This window comes from Protopterus annectens, chromosome 6.part1 (genome assembly GCF_019279795.1).
Source record: "Protopterus annectens isolate FY-2018-M chromosome 6.part1, PAN1.0, whole genome shotgun sequence".
Classification (NCBI taxonomy): domain Eukaryota; kingdom Metazoa; phylum Chordata; order Ceratodontiformes; family Protopteridae; genus Protopterus; species Protopterus annectens.
In genome coordinates, this window is record NC_056738.1 from 64,626,484 (window position 1) to 64,651,706 (window position 25,223).

General features: G+C 37.7%; 1 protein-coding gene across 1 annotated transcript in view; it reads left to right on the forward strand.

The window, feature by feature from the left end:
* Positions 1-25,223, forward strand: part of COL28A1 (collagen type XXVIII alpha 1 chain) — a 914,882-nt gene that overhangs the window by 282,071 nt on the left and 607,588 nt on the right. The gene's annotated exons all lie outside the window — the stretch shown is intronic.

Genomic DNA, 25,223 nt, shown 5'->3' on the forward strand with positions numbered 1-25,223 from the left:
CCAGTTGTAGGAGAAACTTTCTATTTATCTGGTATCACTAATAACATAAAAACATGATAAGGACTTATTTATCTGGGACATTTACACTCCTTATCTCACGTTAGTTAAGCATTGTCATAGTACAAGCTCCATTACTATGGTGATATGCTGATTTGTGCATCGTACCTCATCATGTCCTTTTAATTCTGTGATTTCTCTGGATGAATGCTGCCTAGCCATAACCCCCAAAGAACCCACTCCCATACATTTACTGAAGAGGATAGCATTTTCCAGCTAAAACCAACACCATGAGTGCCTACAATGAAAGGTTTAAAGCATGCAGCTGCATTTCAAAAGCCTAATAAGAAAAAAAGCATTTTTTAAGTAAGCAATATCTGTTTTTCTGTGGCATCTTGAACTGCCATAGCACTGGAAGAATTCATTCTGACTCACAGGCTCAAAATTATTATACGTGTATTTACTCATTTGCATATCAAATTTGTTTTAAAACATGATATTTATACAGTATCAGACCCATATCATGTGACTATAATTTTGCTGGATCAGGTAGTGTTGCACTTCTCTTCCTTTTATGCCACCAGTATGGATTTGTATTTCTGCTAAGGGTATTAGCTTATGTTTTAGCTGTATATATGAGTAATTGGTTCTCAATGATGAATATTATGACTGTTCTTTTAAGAATTATGAATATATGTAAATCATTAGAAATTACAGAACCATGAGAAATGCCAGCCACTAGGTTATAAGATTATGAACCATACAGTAATGTATGAACCATACAGTAATGATGGCACTGTTACTATATTGTCCTATTTTAAAATTATCAACCACCATGTATAGCTCGCAAGGTGAGAATAGGAAGTGAATGTATGTATATATGTATATGTACATATATATATATATATATATATATATATGTGCGTGTGTATATATATATATATATATATATATATATATATATATATATATATGTATACATATATATATATATATATATATATATATATATGCGTGTGTGTGTGTGTGTGTGTGTGTGTGTGTGTGTGTGTCTGTGTCTGTGTGTGTGTGTGTGTGTGTGTGTGTGTGTGTGTGTGTGTGTGTGTGTGTGTGTACAGATATATATATATATATATATATATATATATATATATATATAAAATGTCAGAATAATAGTGCAGGTATATTGAATATGTTATTTGCAAAATGTATGTTTGTGCAGTGTTTTGTATTATTACTTCTCAGAATCAGAACTGGTTAAGTTTTGATTTCTAGTTACCATCTCAGTAAAATCTGGATGCTTTTTCCACGGTCAGCATGGGTTTCTTTTTAGTACTTTTATTCCCCCTAAATCATGCTGCTTAACTTAACTGGCTACTCTAAAGTGTCTGTAGATTTGCATGTATTGCTTTGACAACTTATTTTTAATTAGTTTATTTGGAGATATTTTTATTTTATCGCAGTAAGTACTGCCTTGCTTAGTTTTACTTAATGGCTAATAATAATGATTTACTGCTCTGTCACAAATAATTTTTTTACCAGGAAAGAACAAAAGTACTATTAAAAAGGGAGGATAAAATAAGTGAGCGTTCAGTGCATATTTATCTGTGCATTCATCTGCCTGTCTCTTTGTATATATTATAGCCTTCGAACCAAAGTGGCTAATTTTGAAATGTTCAATAGCAAGATCATAGTAGTACAGAAAAGATGAGATTAACAGGCTGTGAACAATCGGTTATACAAAGCAGTAGGCTACAAGACATCATTTTCTGATTTACCATTGTAGGAGACTATTTAAAAGAGAAGCTATGCACAAAGACAGTAAATGGTGTGCCAGTACAATAAATTCCATTAGATTTAATGGGATGGGGACTGGAGTGATTCTGATCTAAATAAATATTTCAGTTAACTACTACCAAATGAATATTATTATTTTAATTTCTTTTCTCACACATCATCTTTTAAAATATAAAATAACATTTGCGTCATCCCACAAGCCTGTGAGATTGTAAAGGTTCTCCCACTACCAAAGTTAGTAACCTCAGTTTACAGAGCAATTACAGAGTGGTTACAATTCTATTATTTACAAAACCACAACAAGGTACTGTATTCCTTATGTTTTCTGTCTCCTGTCCTGTGAACAAATAAGTACATTGAACGTAGATAATAGAAAAAAGTCACCAGATCAACAACTTTTTCCAGTAGTGAAGCCAGCCTCCTCAGACAGCTGCTACTCTTTATATTTATTTTGTTTGCACAGGTCAGTTTTTTGATGTACTATTTCAGTACCTCCTTTTACAACTGTGACCCTGATGCCTGTCTCATTGGAGCAATAATACAGTACTCTTCACAGAACCTTTAAGTGACCCATAGAATACTCATGCTCAAGCTATCTTCTGCTGCTGCCAGGTATCTGAGGCACTAATTGAACCTGGGTCACCTGGTGTGTAGTAAGAGTTTAATCCCTCTATGCCACTGGTAAGCATGGCCCTAGTATTTCATTAGCTGGGTGACAGGATTGTGAACTTGGTTGATGAAATGCCTGCAATGATTTGTATTATGCCTGAATTGGTGCCTTTTGTTGTGAGCACATTGCAAAACAGCATGAGGAACACGTACTTTGATGCCAAATGAGGTCTTGTGTGTGTGTGTGTGTGTGTGAGTGTGTGTGTGCGTGTGTGTGTGTGTGTGTGTGTGTGTGTGTGTGTGTGTGTGTGTGTGTGTGTGTATGTCATTCATGCTAGCAGGTTAACTAGTAATAAAATACATTTTTGAGAATAAATTACTTGTTTTAAGTGAAATGTTTTTGCAAAGAGTTTATCCTGAGGTTGGAACTAATAAGTCTATTGAGGAGGTAAGTGTGAAAGGGATCTTTATATAAACTGATAATAACAAGTAAAATAATTGCTCTTTGCAGCACCCGCATTGTATCCAGTAATGACTCCTACTGCAATTCATATGGAGTTACATCTGTCAGTAACATATCCAAGTTCGAATGTAAATTCTTTTTTGTGGGACCAGTTGCTTTTACTACTATTAGGACTGTCTGGGTAGCCTTCTTCCATATTGCCCTCATTTCTGCTTACACACCCTGGTATTTTATGAATTTGTGTCTCTGTACGTCAGACACTGTACTCACTGCGTGTGGGAATTTCAGTGATCAATGATTCTTTTGTCTTTTTTTCATGGACTATTATATCTGGTTTTCTCACATCTATTTTTTGAACTGTTGGTAATGGGTGATTCCATGTGATATAAAGTTCATCGTTTTCAATAATGCTTTGTGGCTCATGTTTCCAATGTTTTTCAGCTACTTCAGTATTATAATGTTTGCACAATCCCCAGTGCAACAGTCTTGCCACAGTATTATGCCTTTCAGTATACATTCTTTCTGCCATTAGTATATCACAACCAACAAAAAGATGTGTGACTGTTTCAAATTCTGGTTTACAAAAACAGAGAACCGAAAAAAACAAAACTTGCTCAAAGCAGAAAAATTACCAGAACCAAAGTGAACCGAGGTAGCCTCAAACGTTACAAATATGTATTTTAATTATCCAGAGAAATACAAATGAATGTAAGGATTAAGTGCTTTCATCTGCGAACATAACCAGACCTCTTCAGAATCAATTACACACATTCATAGCAACCTTTTAAATACCCCAGTCATAATGATCATAATGAGTCTGAGTTAAATTATAATGTGACCTGTTCTTGTGACTGCCTTGCCAAAAATGTCTCAGATCATTCTCACAAAGTTTTTCAAAAAACAGAACAGGCAAAGAAGGGGGTGGGGATGAATGTACTACTACGGTGCAGAATCTCAGAAAAATACTGTCTATCATTAAACAAAATCTTGAAATTCAGTTTCCTTAAAAAAATCTTTTAGTCAATAAATAACCTTATTGATTTGCAAATGACAGGAGGGAACAAAATGATATCATTTGCTAAACAAGTCAGCATGGGCAGTGTTGAAACATTGGTTGGAGAAATTAAATAGTTTAAAATCACCTGAAAGTTTAGCATGATCTGGGGACCATAACCAAAACAAAAATCATCTTTGTCAACTGAGCAGCCCATTAATACCTCCTCCAGGTTCATCTTCCTGCCATATTGCTAGCTCCCTGAGTTATGAGCATGCCTGGGGGTGGGTCACCTCTGTGATCTCATGACAGGGACTTGATCTAAAGGGGCGGCCACCTCCTCAGTGTAAAGTGCTTGATCACCACTGTCCAATGCAAGGTGGTTATCATACAAGTTAGAATTGTTGGATTTAACCAACGGAGGTTTGGGATATGCCTATCACCCAACCTTCAGAATATTCAATCTTGTCCCTGTCCATTTTCTTCTCCTTCCTCCTCTTAATGTCCCCGATCGCTTTGTCAATTTTTGAAAAAAATATCTTTGTATTGTTGTCTGTTCTGTTTGAACATCAAGTGTGAGGTGATTAAAGAGTTCATTTTATTAGCTTCCATGATTAATTCCTCTGTTGTTTTCTTGATTATGCTTCAGCAGTACTTCAAGAAGCTCACATCCATGCCTATCAAAAAGGCAAATCAATTCATTATGTGGGGCAGAATCGGGGATAAGCCCCGTGGGGAATGTCCAAGTCTGTAATCCCTTAGGCATCTTCCCAACTTTTAGACATTCATGGAAATAAGAATTTTCCAGTGGTAACTTACAGCATTTGAAAAGAGTGTTCTCAAACTTCTCCATAAGGTGCCTAAGGGACCGCACCATTATCTGTTCACCAGCTCCAGTATTAAAATCCAAAGGGAGATTGAACCAATTGACTGATATTACACCCTCACTGTCCATTATTTGTGCAGAGTGAGTGTTGTTAACAGCCATAGGACAGTCTTGTGGTTCCCTTTGCCCAACCATGATGAGACAAGAATGGGTGTTTAAAAATTCACTATCAAGATTCGGCTGGGATAATGTAGTATTAACTTTGCGGCTCAACTCCTGCACCAACTGGGTGAGTAAACCCACATTAGCAGCTTAACTCTCTAAACTGTTGTTCTTTTAGCCACCACAGCCCACAGAAGGATCAAGTAAAGACATCAAAAACAAACTGAGAACCGAAAAAAGCAAAACTTGCTCAAAGCAGAAAAATTACCAGAACCAAAGTGAAAGGAGGTAGCCTCAAACGTTAAAAATATGTATTTTAATAATCCAAAGAAATACAAAAGAATAAAAGGATTAAGCACTTTCATCTGCAAACATAACCAGACTTTTTCAGAATCCATTATACACATTCATAGCAACCTTTTAAATACCTCACTCATAAAGATCACAAGTTCATTCCCCTCCAATAAAAGCTAAAATGCAATTAAAATGTAATTGGAATGCAATTAAAACCCGAACAGGTGCAAAAATCAGGCTACCTCCGTTGACTTTGGTTCCGGTAATTTTTCTGCTTTGAGTCTGTTTTACAAAACCTACATTGGTCTGTTTCTCCCACATATTCAATAGACATTGTAAACCAAAGTGTGTGTAGTCCACTATTGTAGGCCGCCAGTATTAACCTTTCATCTTTTGGTTTAAATTCACCTCACCTTAACCATTCATGCATTCAGTCCTGATAAATATGAGGTTGTTCCAAATGTTTTTTGTACTTGAAACTATATTTATGCATTTTCCACATTTTTTGCCTTCTCATCTGATTCTTCACCTTATATTCTTTCTTTTGTTTTTTTTTTTGGCACATTCACTTGCTGGCTGATTTTTATCTACTTTTGGTTTGATTGCCATCATTTTATAAGCATGAAGCATCCTTCTTGTTTGACTATTCAATGAATCCAACACCTTTTGCGGCCAGTTAATCACTCCAAAACTGTACGTTAGGACATGAAGAGCAAATTGGTTTAAAGCTTGGATCTTGTTCCTAGATATCAGTGCTGTTTTCAGTATTATTTTTAGTCTTCTAAAATATTCATTACTAAGTTTTATTTTCATTTGTTCATGTTTTATTGTTGATCCTTCATCAGTTCCAAAATATTTATATAATCCCTCTTGCTTAAGTTCTTTTATATCACATTCTTGTCCCAGCCTGGTGTTTTCTTGGCGCTCCAGCTTTCCTGCTTTAAAGGTTGCTTTTGCACATATATCAAGACAAATTAAATTCTTATACCATCTGAAAAAGTTTTGACCACTTGCAGTTGTGCTTTCAGTTCCTCATCTGATGAACTATACAGTTTTAAATCACCCACAAAAAGAAAATGAGAAGTCTTTACATTTTGTTGTTTTCTGGGAGCCAAATTATAGCCATGACCTAATCTGTTAAGTAGACAGCTTAATGGGTTAAGGAGAAGACAAAAAACAGTGGTGACAAAGAGTCACCCTAGAATATCCCCTTTGAATTGCTATCCCTGGAATAATAATTTGCCCTTTATCATGGCTTAACTGCAAAGTGGTTTGCGAGTGTTTCATGGTCTCTGTAATGTAACTGATCAGTGTAGGGTGTATATTATATATTTTAAGCTCTTTTATCTATGAATGTGAAATACTGACAAATGCTTTTTGTAGTCTGTCCATGCCATACTTAGGTTCTTCCCCTTTTTACAGTTCTTCATTATGACTTTAACAAATGATTCTTTGTTCCATATGACTTTCGTTACCCTTTTGTTCTATTACCATGATTAAGTTTTCTTCTAAATGACTATAAACTGTGTCAGCATCATTTCCAGTATATAGTTTGTATGTCGTCAAAAGGCAAGTTATTAGTGTATAGTTTTTACGATAGCTTCCAGGTTTGCTATTAAGTAGGAATATTGCCTTTCTTTTTGTTAACCAGGCCGGTATCTGTTCAGGGTGACATATAAATAGTTCTTAGTCGTGGCTAAATCATCATGTAAGAGGTTAATACTTTTCGCCAGAAGTTAGGTACTGCATCTGGGCCTGGGGTTTTCCCAATTAGGAGCTTTTCTTAATTTTGTTTCAATCTCTCTGGCTGTTACTTCATTCCATTTCATATCCTGTACATTTGAACTTCTTATTCTTTCTTTTACTTCTATCCATTTCAACATCTTTGTTATGTTGCACAGGATCTTCAAACATATTTCTCCTAAAAGTATATATTTCTTCTTTTTTTCTGTGGTGTTCCAATTCCTTTTACCTTGTTTCCCAGTTCTTTGTAAAACATTTTGGGGTCATCAGAAAATGCTTATTTTGTACTTTTCCCTTTATATTTATCTGCATATCTTCTAAGATTTTCTGCCTGTCCTAATATTTTTAGTTTATTATTTGCAATAGTGCATGATAGATACTGATCTGTTCTGATACTGCGTATTTTTTTTATCACGTCTATCTTTATGAATATTTTTATTGATATGTTCCCTCTTCTATGCTCTTCTAACAGTAGCACTTCTTGTCCTAATTGCTTTTATACTTTTCTCTATTTGATACTTCCATGATGGCAATTGATCTCTCCCATTCCTTTCCATTGCTGCCCTATGTTTTTGTGGTAAGACTTTATCTGTTATTAATTTGTCTGCACAGTAATATATCCTATTTACTTCTGTCATGTCACATGAATTTCTACGAACAGTCCTAATTATTATATTCATTTGTTTTATCAGACTTCTAACATTTTGGGTTTTATTGACTTTCTGTAGTGTATTTCTTTCATTGATCTTAATATGTCTGTCCATCTCTGTTAAATCAAGCAACACTTCTCTTAGATCATTTTCTTCTAAACTGAGGGCACAGTCTTTCTTCTCCATTTCCTGCAGGCATTCTGTAGGAAGTTCCAGAGCATCTTTCTGTGCCCCATTCTCTTCAGTTTCATCCTGTGTCATCTATTGCTCTTTCATATGGGAAATCTATGGACGATCACGCCACAACATTGACTGCATCAGAGTTGCTAGAGTTACCTGTTTCTTCTCTTGCTGTGCAACTCCAACTGAACTTATATACTGGTTTTCTATAGAAGGCTCTATCTTCATATGAAAATTGATCAAATGTTTCCTGCTCCACGGGTTTCTCCTTAATTTGGGGATCCATTACTCTATCCTGCTGCAGTGTTATCAGAGTTAGATTTTCTACACTAAATCCTTTACTTCGTGGGTAATCCATAACCTCTGCTTCTATTTTTTAACTTCTCCATTACTAATCCTCTTTTCTAATTTTCATATTTGTTTTCTTATTTTTTGTATTGTTTTTTTTTATCCTGATGCCTTGCCTTGCCTGTTTCTTCTCATACATTCTTTTTTGCTGCTCTTTTGTATTGATTAGTTTAGTTTTTCTTTTTACATAATATATACACCATATTAAATCTCATCCATTTTCTTTCTTCATGTTCATTCTTCTTTCAGATGTCTCCTGGTCCTTTGCTTATCCTTACTTGGGGGACTTGATTTGTTAGACTTTCACACTAAATCCTTCACTTTGCAGGTACCCGTGATTCAGCTTCTATTTTTTAACTGATCTTATTTTTTCATTGTTAAATTTTCGATATCCTGATGCCTTTGCCTGTATTTCTCTACGAATATCTTTGGGACTGCTTTTTTTGTATTGAGTAATTTGGCTTTCTGTTTTGCATAAATATTGCACCATATCAGATCTATTTTTCTTTCCAGTTTCAATATTTCTTTTTTATACCTTTCAAAAATCTCTACATTTTGTTCTTTCTGTTTTCACACTTCCTTTTTGTTTCTTTTTCTAAAAGACTCAAGGTTTCTTGTTTTATATAATGCTTTCACAAATCTGTCATATTAATGAACACATTTTTTTATTTGAAGCTTTTGACAGTTTTTTCTTGTGCGAGTACTTTTCTTTCCTTTAATTTCTCTCTTAATCGTTTTGTGTATCTAGTGCCTGGAAATTCTGGGCTTTTTACATAATAGTAACAATACATAATTTCTTTCTTATCCTCAGTATTCCACTCTAGCATCTTTATGGCTCTTTTTTGGCCTATCCATTTTTGTGGACTACTGCTTCCTTCTACAACAGGTGGACCATCCTCCCCGAGCCTGGTCTAGTCCCATTGTAGGAATGTTTCCACGTCTTGAGGATTGTACACTGTCATTTCTTTCCAGTCTTGGCACCAGTGCACCTACCAGGATTGGGCAATTTTTTTTTTATCCTGGGGCTTGTGCACACAGCAACCTACTTCTGTCTGTGGTATATGCTATATGAAATACAATTTATATATCAGTGTCGTCTTGGTGACATTTTGCGAAAAACAGGGTTCACCTCATGAAGGTACTCATTGAGGCTTGAGGATGAATTAATTTGTACCAGTACCACTCTCCTTTTATTGCTGATTTATCATATTTCCATTCAGACCCTTGTGGATGGGTTAAGGACTCATAATCAAGTACAGATTGATATCACAGAGTGGCACTTATGTGCTTGCATATTTGTCTGTGTGTGTTTGTGTGAGTCTGTAAGTGCATGAATCTGGTTAGATGAGTATGTATGTGTGTGTGCATGTGTGAGCCTGGGATATCACCTTGGAGGAGGTAAAAATAGATCAGCCATGTCTTTATGTAAATGTGTGTATGTGGAGGGACATGTGTGCAGGTGCGTGTGTGTTTCTATAATCATGAATGCATGTCTGGAAGAGCTGCATGCAGCTGTGTGGCTGTGTGCATTGGGGTGCTTATGATTCCACTATGCATGGGCTGGTAAGGAGAATGCTAGTGTGGGCAACTCTGACAGTGCTGTGTTTGATTCAGAAAGGTAGTAATTAGCTGGTCATGAGTTATGTCTATTTAGCTTTATCTTGTCTCTGAATCAGTGATTCTTGTCTTCATACTAATTGACAACACAAGTTAGACAATTAGAGCTGGCAGTGAAAATATCTCTGAATCTCGGGGATTGTGTGCAATAACTAGAAATTATTACAGAGTAATCCTGGTTTCTGTAAATATGTGAATACTGAGACAAGTTTATATAATGAAAAAGGACATTGTTTTAAAAGTATGGTAAAAAGGAACATGATACTTCAAAATTATAAGTATATAACGTGAAAAATAAAGGACTATATCTTACAACTGTCCCTGATTTTTCAGTGCATCCATGATTTTTGCCATATATTTTTTATTGTATTATTATTAGAATTACTACAGGGAAGTGTTTTGGTAGCTGAAGTTACCTGCAGATGTTTATCCTGGTTTAAATGAAGTTGTAAACACGAAGGCTGTTTTAAAAGATAGGAAGCTAAAAATGACTGTTCATGGTCCTTAAATGGATTTTTTTCTAACTAAATTATAACTCTATGACTGTTTGCTTTAATTGTTTTTGAACTACAAAATGAGTGATGTATACTTATTTTTTTTCTGACAAAGTCCATTTGAATGTTACTTTGAATGAAAGCTCTTACCTTTACTATTTTTAATAATTTTTTTATGGTATAATTTCGTGCTCCAGTGTTGATAATTATGGATATTATTTCTTGTGGCTTTATAGTCATTTTGGACATACAACAGCCTTCATCAAGAATATTCACTCTTTTCAGCTGGAAAAGTAGTTTGGATTTACAGGGCATATGCTAAGGCAGGACTACGATGTGTAACTGGGTGAGAGAGGGGGGAGGTTGTGCACAGCATTAACTGCAGTTGGTACATATATGAATAAAGGGGAGGGGAGGGGAAGTGGATAATGACCTGTTCATGGGCAGAAATGTTCTTCAGAATTTACACATAGTATATACCCCATCAGGGAGAATGCTCACAATCCTGTTATTTTACCTTTTCCTTGTTACAGACCACACCAGGCTTCAGCACATCAAGCTAACATGGTAAACACTGCTGATGTTCACCTCATGGCAGCTTGACCTCACTACTGGATGATGTGATCCCTGACTTCCCACACCCTCTCAGGGTACATTGCCTCCATGTTTACCTTCCATGAACTTACCTCATCTCATAGTGATGCAGTTACCTGTCACTGTGTCACCATACCACCTAGTGTAAGTGATAATAGCTGTGCCCTGAATACCCCATAATATGCATTCATAGGTTCATAGGTGTATATTAGGCTAATGACCACTGGGGCCTTTATAAGCCTAACCATTCAACCCAAATGTATCCTATGAGTTATTTTGCCTTAGAGGTTATTTTAAGGATGTATGTCATTTAGGTCATAATTTAGCAGTTGCCTCTGTCCATCAGAGACATAGGTGTCAGACCAGGGGTGAATTTCTGATTTCTCATCCACTGATCTAGGTTGCACTTGAATAGGGTTAGGGAAGGGCTCTGCTTCACATGGATGGGAAACCCATTCCAGTCCCTGTCCCTCCAACGTGACCTATTTAAATCAAAAGCAAATTTTAAATCTTTAAATCTAGTAGTTCTGCTGCTATTCATTTTGCTGATATACAAAAGGTCCATCAGAGAGGGATCCAAGAATGCCTTGTATGCCAGGCATAACTTGCCTCTCAGAAGTCTGTAGGAAAGAAAGTATAGATACAGGGCTTTGAGATAATCTGCATAGGACATTGTGTTTATGTCCTGTATTCTTTTTGTGAGGAACTCTGTGGACATCCCCATTGTTACATGTGCCTGGTCAGGTACAAACAGAAAGGTGTGTTATACTCAATGATAGATCTGATTAGGGCTGGGTACAGTGGCAAGATGACTTCCTTGGGCCTAGATGCCATGCCCTTACTTATAAGTTGAGTGACATAGAATGATTTTCTTACAACCTTAGACACATGTTGGTTGAAAGCCAGGTTACTATGTACATGAGCTATCAAATCTCTGACTACTGTGTCTGTTTTTAGGGGTGTTTTATCAATGAAGAAGGTCTGGTTGGCTGACTTCCCAAAAGGTACTATTATGCATTTCTTGGTATTGAATTTTAAGTCATGCATTGGGCACCAGTCATTTTTCTGTGTTAGACTTTCCTGTCAGATGTTAGTATTTAGGGGGGGGGTTATGATTGCTCCCACCTTCCAGTCATCTGCAAACTTGGTAAGGTAGAGGTCCTTGACATTGGCCTTGACTTCTGAAAAATAGATGCCAGAGGGGAGTGGACACAGCATAGAGCCCTGGGTGGGGGACTCCAGTGGTGACGGGCTTCTTTGTGGAGATGGTATCTCCAATCTTAACTTCCTGGGTCTTGTCCATGAGCCAGCTGGCTCTGCAGTGAGTTAAATAGGGGTTTATGAGTTTGTTTACAATGCCTGAGTGAGGTATTATTTTAAATACCCTAGCTAGGTCATGATAGGCAGTATGTACCATTTTGCCCTCATCGATTCACCTGTGACCTTCTCACAAAAAACTACCTGGTTCAGTAGGCATGACCTGTTTTTGACAAAAAAAAACTGGGCTGAGTACAGTGTCTGAAGGTTTCCTATGTCACTGTGAATCATTTCCATGCTAATTCTTTCTATGGGTTTGCATATGAGACTAATACATCTGTAGCTCCCAGGATCTGTTGATAGTCCATCCTTGTGCAGAGGGAGGACAGCTGCAGTCTTACATTCATGTGGCATGACGCCTGTGCAGAGGCTATAACACCAGTGACCCTGATAGGTCATATTTAAGCCTATGTAGGAGTCATCATGGGACATTATCAGGACCCATTGAAGCTGTATTCTTGGCCTTAGACAGCACATCTAAGACACGCTCCACACTGATAGTTGGAGGGATTATGTTAGATGGCATTCCCTGGGGGATGGCTGGAGGTGAATTTGTCAGCCAGAAGATTTGGAATATCTCCTGGTTCCATGAACATGGCTACATTTTACCAACAGTTTGGCACAGTGTTGTGTGCTTTATATGAGGTTTCAGACATAGCTAAAGAAGGCCTTATGGTTGTCCTTGGCTTGGAATGCTATGTTTACCTCAAAATTTGCTTTGTTGGACTTAATTAGTCTTCTTAGTTGTCTGTTCAGTTTAATGAAAGAGTCTTTATCTTTTCTGGTGTTACACTTCCAAAATTTAGCTATTAACTTTTTTATTTGTTGTACAGCCTATTTAATTTTGGATTCCACCAGGGTTGTTTGTTTTTTGAATTGGCTTTGGGCTTTCTTCTGGTAGGCACAGCAGCCTCTATGCAATCATTGACAAGGTTGTACAGAGCTTTTGTGAATAATTCTGCATAAGCTCCTGTGTTGCCTGGATTTAGAGGGGCTTGAAATTTTGACAGGTTATCACTTAATAAAAGTTAGTTTGCTTGGAGTAGTTTTGAACTGTTACTGGGTTTGCTGGGGTTACATAACTGATTTTTATTTCGAAGGAAAAAGCCTTGTGGTCTGACCTTACCAGAGAGGACACAACACGGGGGTGGTGTCCCATATTTGTGAGTACCAGGTCCAATATGTTTGTGCATCTAGTAGGCATATGCTCTAACTGGCCCAGGGTGTTTTGAGTTTACAAAGTGTAGGAATCACTGCACCTGCAAATCTGGGGTCATGTAAGATTCCCAGTTTACAGAATAATAATTAAAGCCTCCCATGAGTATGGTATTTGGTTGAATGGTGAATATCTAGAATAGGTTTAAGTATAAGCTGTAGGTTTCATGGGACATAGAAGGTGACCTATAACTTGCTAGAATTTTTATTCATTATATTCAAGCACTGAGGAAGGGAAGTATTGCAAACGCTTTGCTTTTTCATTGTATGTTTGCTGTTCATTAAACTTCTGTATTATTTTGGTGTCTGAGATCCATTTTTTTTTATTTTTAAGCCATCCTCATGGCTCACATACTTTGCTGGTTCTGTCTGCACCCCAGTCAACCCTCAGTCCCATGCCCAAATCTGAGCCAGGGCAAATGGGAATCTCAAGGATGTCCTGGGCAGGGGCATTACTGTCATTATTCAAGCTTTTTTTTTACTTACCCTGTTTCTCACCCCCCTCGTGGACTGGAGTCCACTGGAGATGTGCAGTCTATTGCCTCCACAGTAGCTCAGCCATGTCTTTACCCTTTTCCTTCTTTGGAAAACACCTCTTAGCAGTGATGTCCCTAGTCACCACCAGGGATCATCACAGGAGATGAACACAGGACCACCAACCCTCCCTGGGATGGTGATGCCTATCCTTTCCTGCCACTCCATCAGTCCCCAAACCACTAAGCAAACCTGGGTCAGCTGGACCATAGTCATGGCTTATCCCTATAACTCATTTTTATTTCGAAGGAGACAGCCTTGTGGTTTGACCTTACCAGAGATGACACAACACGGGGGTGGTGTCCCATATTTGTGAGTACCAGGTCCAATATGTTTGTGCATCTAGTAGGCATATGCTCTAACTGGCCCAGGGTGTTTGAGTTTACAAAGTGTAGGAATCACTGCACCTGCAAATCTGGGGTCATGTAAGATTCCCAGTTTACAGAATAATAATTAAAGCCCCCCCATGAGTATGGTATTTGGTTGAATGGTGAATGTCTAGAATAGGTGTAAGTATAAGCTGTAGGTTTCATGGGACATAGAAGGTGACCTATAACTTGCTAGAAAATGGTATGAGACTTTTGTCTATGGTAATCTGAATGTGAAGGAACTCCAGTACATCAGCCTGTTTAACCAACCTAGAAGTACAGTTGTTACTGATGTAGATCAAGACACCTTTACCTTTAGTCTCTGTCTGTGTAGTTGCTGGTTTAAATGTGTGGAAGACATTGAAGGTTTGCGCTGCTGTGGTGTTATCTGTGGCTTTAAACCATATCTCAGTAATTGCACAGATGTCCACATTCTCCAAGGTGAGGAGAGCTTGGAAGGAGGGAAGCTTCTTTGTTTAGACTACTGGTATTGAGCAATAGCACCTTTAGATTTCCTTGGGCAAATTTTGCTATGTTGTAAGGTTTGTCAATTTGACATCGCCCAAAAAAACTTTATGGGGAGGCCAATGTTTTAGCCAATATTTGAAAACCTAGAGGGGACAGGTGCAGACCAATCTTGGTAAAACAATGTGATTTATTACCCATGTCCTCCCATGCTGCCAAATATTGTATCCCCCTAGAATGACACTAAAAACTCAGCCAATTATCTTCTATTTGTATTGTGGCAGCTTCCTTGGTGAAGATAGAATACGCCTCAGTGCCAGGCACATACCAACCTGTGATACATAGTCCAAAAGTTCCACAATGTCATAAAGTCTCTCTTCATATAGTCTAAGCGTATGTGTCCCAGGTCATATTTACACCTATAAGGAGTATGTCTGAGTCGTATCGGTACCCGTGTTGAAGGGACTCGAGTGGATGTGCAGCTTGGTAGATCTTGGCCTGTTAGGCAACTGACCATTATTTTCTCCTTGTTTAGCTCAGGAAGTGGGGTATCAGTACGTCATACAATGGAGTCCCCTATGACTAGGGTCCTGAGTAGTGTACTGGCTTGACTCATGAGCTTAGTAGTTGGCAACTGGGTGTGTCTATATGTGCAGTGTTACAAGTTGTTACTGTGAAGTGCTTTTGGGTTTGCTGAAGATAATTTTTGTAGGTGGAAAATCTGGGAGTTCTTTGGAGTTTGGGAAAATGCATTTAAATGCCTCAGCTTAAGTTGCTCTATGTGTGGGGTGCATACTATATGTGGTGGGTGTAGCATACGTGTTTCTAACAACCAGATTGTTTTTATGAGTGTTTGTACATGGGAGTTTTGCCTCCAGAGACATTGCATAAATACATTTCTTGGATACTGTATTTGCTGCTATCACTGTAATAATGAGAGTGAACAAACTTTAGTATTTATTGGTTCTTTGAATCATGTGATAAGTATAAAATGGTGAATTTATATTCATTATATTCAAGCACCAAGGAAGGGAAGTATTGCAAAAGCTTTGCTTTTTCATTGTATGTTTGCTGTTTATTAAAATTCTGTATTATTTTGGTGTTTGAGATCCATTTTTTTTATTTTTAAGCCATCCTCATGCCTCACATACTTTGCTGGTTCTGCCTGCACCCCAGTCAACCCTCAGTCCCATGCCCGAATCTGAGCCAGGGCAAATGAGAATCTTAAGGATGTCCTGGGCAGGGGCATTACTGTCATTCTTCAAGCTTTTTTTTACCTGCCCTGTTTCTCACCCCCCCCTTGTGGACTGGTGTCCACTGGAGATGTGCAGTCTATTGCTTCCATGGTAGCTCAGCCATGTCTTTACCCTTTTCCTTCTTTGGAAAACACCTCTTAGCAGTGACGTCCCTAGTCACCACCAGGGATCATCACAGGAGATGAACACAGGACCACCAACCCTCCCAGGGATGGTGATGCCTATCCTTTCCTGCCACTCCATCAGTCCCCAAACCACTAAGCAAACCTGGGTCAGCTGGGCCATAGTCATGGCTTATCCCTATACACCACTGTTGAGGTTTATACCTTGTCTGTAGGCATTGACCACCACAGTGCACAAAGAGGAAGGAACTGGTTCTGATGGCAGCTAATAACACCTGCTGCAGAGATGTGGTTGCTGCTAATCCAAGCATTGCTCCTCTGACTCTCAGCACAATTACTGGTGCACAAAACTGGCACACGGCAGGCCCATTCATGTTTCTGAATCAGCCCATCATTTTTGGTGTCATAGTTTGGATATGCCATGTGGATCATTTGTAGGAATTCCTTATTTACTGCCTTTGTCTTATTAACATGCTCTGCCTAATGTCCTGTTTATCCCCTTGCATGACTATGCTACCTGTATCTTAGACTTGCCTACAACCTGAGCATTGCTGCTACCTGTGTTACTTGCACTGCACAGTGTACTAAACGTCTATGAATACTCTCCTGTGTATATTATCTAACACATGATTTTTGTTCTCAAAAGCCATTCATTCATTCTAATCTTTTACATTTCATTCTGCTATTGCATCTTATATTGCAAATTTCTTTTTCCTATCCTCTTTTAACTTCTTCCTCTATTTACTATGAAGTTTAATGGTATACTTTAGTCTTACAGATGTACCACTGTGCAGATATATCAGCCAGCAATTGAAGACTAATGCATAAAATAGCTTCTTATTTGTGGTGATGAAGATTCATCCTCATCATCATTCAGCCTTGTCAGAATTACATGTTTATTCCAGTTCAGTTTGGTTATGCATGCATGGGGATTTACACTGTGCGTGTCTCTCACCATCCTTAATTATAAGGCTGTAGTTAATACAGACTATCTCCACTATGCTAACTGTATACATTTCATTAGTGTATGTCCCTCAATCATCCCTGATAAAGAGGCTTCACTCAATGAGTTTTACCCAGTCATTAAAATGCAGCAGATACAAACTGCAGTGAATTTGCCAGTATGAAAATTATTTATATTAAACAGTAATACGCAAAAGTTGTGATTACTACATGTGGTTGAAAAACATTTGTATGATTCTCAGTTTTGGGCCAGTTCATCAAACCACTCTGTCTTTCAAGAGGGTTACAATAAGTGGGGGAAATCTCTTTAACAGCAAGGTACAACAACACGAATATAGTTATTTTAAAGGCAGGTGTGTTGGCAGTGCAGGTCAGCACCAGTTCCCACTTTTTTTTCCAGTACAGAGAAGTGAGCTGGTGGGGTACATCAAGTATACAACCCCTGAAGCCCACCTGCTCTAACCCCACCCCAGGAGAGGAATATTCTTTTCTCTTTGAATTGGTGCTCCTTGCATTCCTCAGAGAGTACTTTATTCAAGCAGGAGTATCACTTGCAACCAGCAGACCCACAATCAATCTGAAAATCAAGCTGTAATCAAGAGAAACATGAGGTTCAGGATGAGTGTAACTGTACAGATGTGAAACAAGCATCAGTCTGAAGTAATAATGCTTCTATCAGGGAAGGACAGAGGGCATAATTTGAACCACAACATGCATTCCACTACACGCTAGTATAGTCCTGCTTCTGATGCAAGCTGCTATATGGGATGAAGGGACAAAAAATGCATTTTATGAATTTAGATCAAATGCAATTTTGAACTAATTGTTTCTTTCAACATCCATTCAATGTGACCACATTTGAAGAACTGTGCTTGATCTCAAAGAATTCTTACAATTCAGTGATGATTGATCATCATTTCTCACTAATATTTTTACAATGCAATTCTTGTGGTCCATCCAAATAGTATGTAAAAGTAATATTATACATGTTTTATGTTTCCCATTACACAGGGTAAAACAGAGAGGTTCTATCTCACTTTTCAAATCAGCTTGTCATTGTGTTGCCTTGTTTTATATTAAATTTATCATAGAAGCATACTAGTCAGTTTTGCAACCTGAAATCCCATTTTACATATTGCTATATAGCCCTTATCTATATACTACAAATAGATTTTGAAAAGTAAGATGTGATCAGCAGCATAAATATCTATATTTTTGATGAGTCCCTTCTAATCTTTCTGCCATATTTTATATGTGTTACTGATCTGAAAAGATTTCTTCAAATAATTGTATAAATATAGGAAGAAATGTCTTGTTAAGTCATCCGCCATCCATGTCAGTCATAATGACTTAATTATCTCCTTTTCTTTCTGGTATTCACTGTTGTCCATTGCCGATTTTGCTCAGTTTAAGTCAAAATAAAGTTTGTTCTTATTAAAAACAACACATCAATGGGACATTCTTTTTCCCAAACTAAATAAAAAAATCTCAGGACATGAAGACATTATCAGAGTTTTCCAAATATTTTGGCTGGGATTCAGAAGGGCTTACTATTAGGAAGAACCCTTAACATGGCTGTTTTAAGTAAGCCGTTTTGATTCTTAGACTGGCCTAGGACTGAAGTTTTCTGTTTAAGGGGATCTCATCATGGAGGATGATTTTGAGAGCAGAGTTGCATGATAATGCAGCAGTCGAGGGGATCAGCTAATATTCAATTAGCCACGTGCTCTCCCTCTGAAATGCCAATGGTTTCCAATTAATATTGCCATTCAAAGAACCATTCGGCAATGCAAAATTTCACTGCTGGAAGAAAAGGTGACTACAGCAAAAACACAGCAGTCAACCACACACTCTTATGGGAGAACTCACACAATGTAGGTAAGTTCAGCAAACATGTACAGGTGGGGGTGTATGTTAGCACATGCGTGTGTGTTTGTGTGTGTGTGTGTGTGTGTGTGTGTGTGTGTGTGTGTGTGTGTGTGTGTGTGTGTGTGTGTTTCTGCCTGGGTGCTCACACTAGGAGGGTTTAGAGTCTAGATGTGCATGTGGTGAAAGACTATGTTTCCATTATTTTAACTGTGGGGGGGGGGGACTTGTCTGTTGATGACTGTGTATGTTTGCGTGTCAGTGTGTGTGTGTGTGTGTGTGTGTGTGTGTGTGTGTGTGTGTGTGTGTGTGTGTGTGTGTGTTTGTATTTTCATATCTGTGGGGCCATCAATGAAACTATGTGAAAGTGTGTGAGTGCATGCGTGTGTGTGTCTGCCTGGAGAGCCACACTAGCGTTAGATATTGAATGAAGAGTCTAGATGCGTGTGGGTGAATGAATAAATGTTTTCTTGACTGTGATCAGCTGCGGGGAGCTTGTTGATAGGTGGATATGGGCAAGTGTTTGCACGTGTAGGCATGCACAAATGCATGCACGTGTGTGTGTGTGTGTGTGTGTGTGTGTGTGTGTGTGTGTGTGTGTGTGTGTGTGTGTGTGTGTGTGTGTGTATGCCCATGTGTGTGTACATGGCTGTATAAAGGTGCTTTTGATTGACTGTGTGTGTGTGGGGGCCTTCTTTGTTTAGTGTGTGTGTGTGTGTGTGTGTGTGTGTGTGTGTGTGTGTGTGTGTGTGCCAGCATACAGAGGTGGCTTCAGCAATGCACCTACATTCATGTATGCACTGCCTATTTCACTTTTCCCACCAAGTGCCATAAACGTATTTGTCTGCATGTATGTGAATTTCTAGAAATTAAGAATATTGCTGAAGGTATTTTAATTTTGGCTGCATTTCAGACAAAGAAAAAAATAAGAGTATGAAATTGCTTATGTAGCATACTATGCATTGCACAGAGGCCTGTTTTTGGAGTTCTAGAATTTTCTCACTGAGGTTTTCTTATTTATCAGTCTATATAAGCTGTAAACAATATTTTAACCAATAAGCATTCCTGCTGTGCAAATTTCTATAGGAAGGGTTTGACATGCAATTTATCAATGGCACATTTCAAAGAACAATACATATTTGTTATAAAGTTTTTATTTTATTCACAATACTTTGAAGTTCTAGTTGTCTGACTAACAGGGTCAAAAGTTATATTTTAATTAAAAAGAAAGTTTTTTTAGTTCAAGCATTTACTGTAAGAATATCATTCCTGCAAAATTTTAACACAACAATAATTCATTGATAATCTGTTCTCCAAAGTTTATTTTCAGAGGAATTGTCCACTATACAAAGTTGCATAAATGTTCCCTTTTTTGCAGTGTCCCTTTGTGATATAGTATTCTTTTCAGTCACCTTCATATGTGTACGTTCAAAGATATATTCATTATTTGTTGCTTTAAAGGGAAGAGCGCATCATCTGTACATCTCCCATAATGCAAACCAAACCAACTTTATATTTTTTAGTCTTTCTTCATAGATTAGATATCTACGTATCTGCAAATATATGTTGGATGATAACTTACAAAGAGAAGAAGACATCTTACATATAAAGTGTATTGCTTACATTCATGCCAAATACTGAGGGCCACTTCCCCCTTATCAGTACTTAATTAATTATTTGGACTATATTTTAATAAATAACTTTGTGACCTTTTTTTATTAAGTCGCAGCTCAAGTAAATTTACTGTAAACCCTTGATGACATTGCTGTAGAAGTAGATAGGGATGAGTCGATATAACTTAATGGATGCATCCCTCACATGGACGGTGTTTCTCATAATCAGTATCATTAACTCCTTTTTCCCATTTTTTTTTTTTTGTGGGATCAGGGTGTTGTGTCATCTGTTGCTACCTCTCTGGTCTTCTGTCATACAGTCCATCCATCTCTTTGCTGAACACATTTATTTCCTCTTGCCTTCTTCCTGTATATCCCAAATTTTCTTCCCCAACCCAGCTTCTGCTTTCCCGCACATGTTCCTGAACCATCATAATCTGTTCTCTTTGATCTTTTCTGCAGTTAGGGCTACTTTGGCTTCTGCTCTGATGGCATCATTTTTCTGTCTATCTCACAGTGTGCATTCTATCACCTGGTCCAGGCAGATCCCCTCCATCACTTCTAGTACTCTTTCTTCACTGTCCTGGTTTCTGTGACGTATAGTAGTACTGTTCACATCACTGTTTAGTACACCTTACTTTTCATCTTCTTTAGCATTTTTCTATCTCGCATACTACCCCTGACACTGTGCCAGTTTTCAGAGACCTTTTGACTCTGGCTTTGACCTTCTTTTTCAGACTTCCCATGTTATCAACTACCAATCATGTCCCACTATTTTCCCTTCTATCTCAATTTTTCACCTAGTTCTGATTTTTCACAATTTGTTACTCTGCAACTGTCTTTTCAATACTTCGTTTCATCCTATGTGCCTTCAGTTTTGCATCAGATTCCCCTATTGTTTGCTGAAGTTTCTACTCAGAGTCTGCTTGTAATGCCCGGTTATTTGCATACAGCAGCTTTTGTTGATTTGTCCGCTTTGACCTGTTTGCTAATGTGATCCATCACCCAACTATACAGCAAAACTCATTTTTTGTCAGAAGATGTGCTTTACTGAGATATAATGGAAGTTGGAGAAGAGGGGCAAGGTTTTTTTCACTTTTTCCTTTTTCTGTGAGTTTGTGTGACCTCAGAGATAGCATATGTAATAGAAGTCAATGGTGGGAGGTACATGTGTACATGTTGTTGCAGCCTTTGAAATCTATGGCTGTATCCACATGTTATCCCTACACTGATGTTACTGAGGGTAAGTTCACTGATTATACTCAGTAATATGAGTGTACAGAAAAATACAAGTTTACATTTCTTTTACAAATATTAGAGACTATATAAAGATTAACTGAAAATACAAGTTTACATTTTTTTTTTACAAATATTAGAGACTATATAAAGATTAACTGATAGCAGCCAAAATGCTTTTCAACACTGTATGCACCAAATCCCGTAATAGAGAAAAATTTAAGGAAGAAGAATTGCAGAACGCACTGCGGGGAGAAGAATACGTATTGTATCTCTGCATTGACTTGTACTGAGAGAATTTTTATTTTGTAATGTTCCTGACAGTTTGGCAAGAACATTAGTTTGTCAGTTGTAGTGATAGCCTTTGATTTTGTTACCAGCCATCTTTTGTACATCACTTAAGTTATGTCTAAATGGGAGTCTTATAAGATCATAAAGATCGTAACTAAGGCATCCATGTTTGATGCATTTTTGTTCTTTTGGAAATCCTTCTAGCTGAAATTATACAGATTATTTCAAGGAGCTATATAATATGTAGTTTACCTTGCAAGGGACAGTTTGACTGAATACCTTATCAACAAGCTTAAGTGATCTGCCTAGTAATATATTACTTATGCAGAAAAAATAGGTGTTACATAAATATCTCATCTGTAGCATGTATTCCTTTTATAATACAAGGACAGGAACTATATATTTAATTCAGTTCTGGTATAGGCTACATGCCATTTGGTCATGGATGGATATTGTTACCGTATTGAGAATGTTGAGAAATTGTTCTGATCTTTGCTAGGAGTGTGATGACAGATAGTTTTGTTACCTTGATTAAGTGCTGCTGACTGACAAAAGGATTTTTTTAAACTAGTATTACAGTTAAATTAGTGACTGCTGAAGGTGAGTATGTCCTGCTGCTTGGGTCACTTAAAATATTTTCAAACCTTGAGGAAGTCTCTGCAGAAACGTTCCAGAGTTTTCTCTTTTATGTGGTTTAAAAGGCAGGCCTGTGAAATTTCAGTAAACCAGGTGGGGGATCTCAAACTAAACTTCCAGCAGACTGAAAGAGAAGGAGAATGAAGTGTTAAAACTAAAAACATGTGAGGAGGCTACATCTGTGAAGCAGGTAGAGCCTGTCTGAATAGTAAAGTGCTGGACTTTGTTACCAGAAAGCTGCAGATCCGCTGATGCACACAATTATTTATGAATGAGTGTTCACTGCAAATGTTGCACAAATGCACTGTACTATAAAAGGTAAAGGATATAATCAAAGCAAAGTATGAAAGATGCCTTTTAAGTTGATGAAATGTAGTTCAACATAATTCTAAACTCTCAAGGGAATCACTAATTACTGAGCTTCATGGACTGCAGAGAGGTCAGTAATGGATGGAGTGCATTTAGATAATCGACAGCCTAGATTTAAAGTAAAACAAGTGTAACATTATACACTTTGAAGAGAGAATCCAGTGGTAGTCATATACACTTCATGTTGTGACCTTAAAAGGGCAAAAGAAGAAAAGGGTTTGAGAGAAATACTGAGCTCAGTTACACAATGCAGTGTGAAAAGCTAGCGATAAAGCCCAATAAACTACTGGGGTGCATAACATGAGATGTAGAGTCCAGAGATCCTGAGGTCAGCCTTTCACTGCATGTGGCATGGGAAAGGCAGCATTCCTGAGACAGAGAAATAATCTCCCATTTTGTAGACAGACACCGATCTGCTTTGAAACATTATTACCAGCAAAGAATCCCCCATTTTGTATACAGATGTCCATCTACTTTAAAATATTTTCTTGCCATTAGTGACTCATCCATTTTGTGTAGACATCCATCTTCTCTGAAACACTTTCTTACTAGCAATGGTATTAAGAACCATTGACAAGAAGGACTTACTTAATGGCATATACAAGTTTATTACCTGTATGCAGTCCATCTATACAAGGGGAAACAAAATGATAGTAGGATGCAGGCCTGGGTACTGTTCACTGAGATACAGTGCACTGAGAAAGTAATGTGAATCAGAGCAGGCTAGGCACAGGAGGAATCTAGAAGGAAGTGTAGGAGGAAAAATAACTCTTTATGTTTCAAAACAAATTAAAGTCTGCAGAGGTTATCAGTAATCATATAAGATAAAAAAGCATGTGTGAGCACCTTGAAACAGATAAAGGCTACACACTCAGAGCAGTAATAATTTACAAGACCTCTAACCAGAAAAAAAGAGACTAGAATATTATTGAGGGAATGCTTAAATAGAAATAACGGTGGGTAAACAATAAAGAAAAAGACTTTAAAGGGACAAGACAGAGAGTTATATTAACTCAAGAAGAAAAAAGGAAAAACAGTAATAAGAATAAAGGATTGCAGAGAGAAAAAGCATTAAACATCACTAGATAGAGGGATACAATATTTTAGGTATGTAAAGAAAGTAAAAATGTGGTAAGGTTACCGTGGTTTAGCAAAGGTGATGCAAATATAAGAGGTAAAATGTGATTTAACAAAGAGTAGGAAAAATCAGCAAAGACTTTGATGATCTGACAAAGAGAAGAGAAATGTGGCAGAGTCTGAAGGAGAAAAAGTAGACATCCTGAATGTCTACTTCTCACTTTTCATAGAAAATAGCTGTGAGAGATAATTAAGGCAGCAAATGCTTCTGTTTAGAAGGTATGATCTGATCATCCTCAGAGAAGAACAGGTTATGATCAAACTTGCAAAGATGATGGTAAGAAAGATGCTTGGGTTAGATGGAAGCTCTAAATGAACTAACTGTAAAGCTGGTGAAGCTAATAATAAATTTCCTTAACAAATCATGAAAGGGATTCTAGCCTAGAGAGGAAGTCAGTGTATGTGATTCCTTTTCATAAAAGTGGGAGCAAGGCACAGATGATAAAATAAACTTATTACCCTGACCTGTGTAGTATTCAGAAATCATATTCCTTCTAAAGAAAAATGTGTTCATTAATAGAAGACTGTGAAATGCTAGACACTATGCGTGTGATTAATACAGAAGTCAGCTGGGTAAAATGTGCCCATAGAGAAGGGGAATAAAAAGAATTTTTTAGGAATTTACTATGCTTCTTCAGCATTAGATACCTTAGCTCACAATTCTCCAATTACAATTCCCTAGAACAACCCAGATGTTCATCGTGCATACAGCTGCAGTCATAACAGATGGGTTCTCCTGCCATCAGGCAGGTCCACGGTCGGCCGAATTCCAAAGTCTAGGTCCGGCATCGTTTGTCGTCGCTTCTTCCCTGACGTCAGTGCGACAGGGGTATAAAAGAACCAGCCAATGCCATTTTCTTCAGTCTTTCTTGCCGCGCGGTGCCCGAAGCAGAAGCAGTTCGCAAGTGCCGGTCGGCCAGCTCCTGAGATTACGAAAGATTTGGAAACCGAAGTCTTCTTAAAAGCTAAGTACCCCGTTGGGGAAACTTTTCTTGCCTCAGACCGATGTCAGACAAAGTTAATAATTGTATTTCTTGTGGGAAGCAAATACCGCATAAGGATTTCCA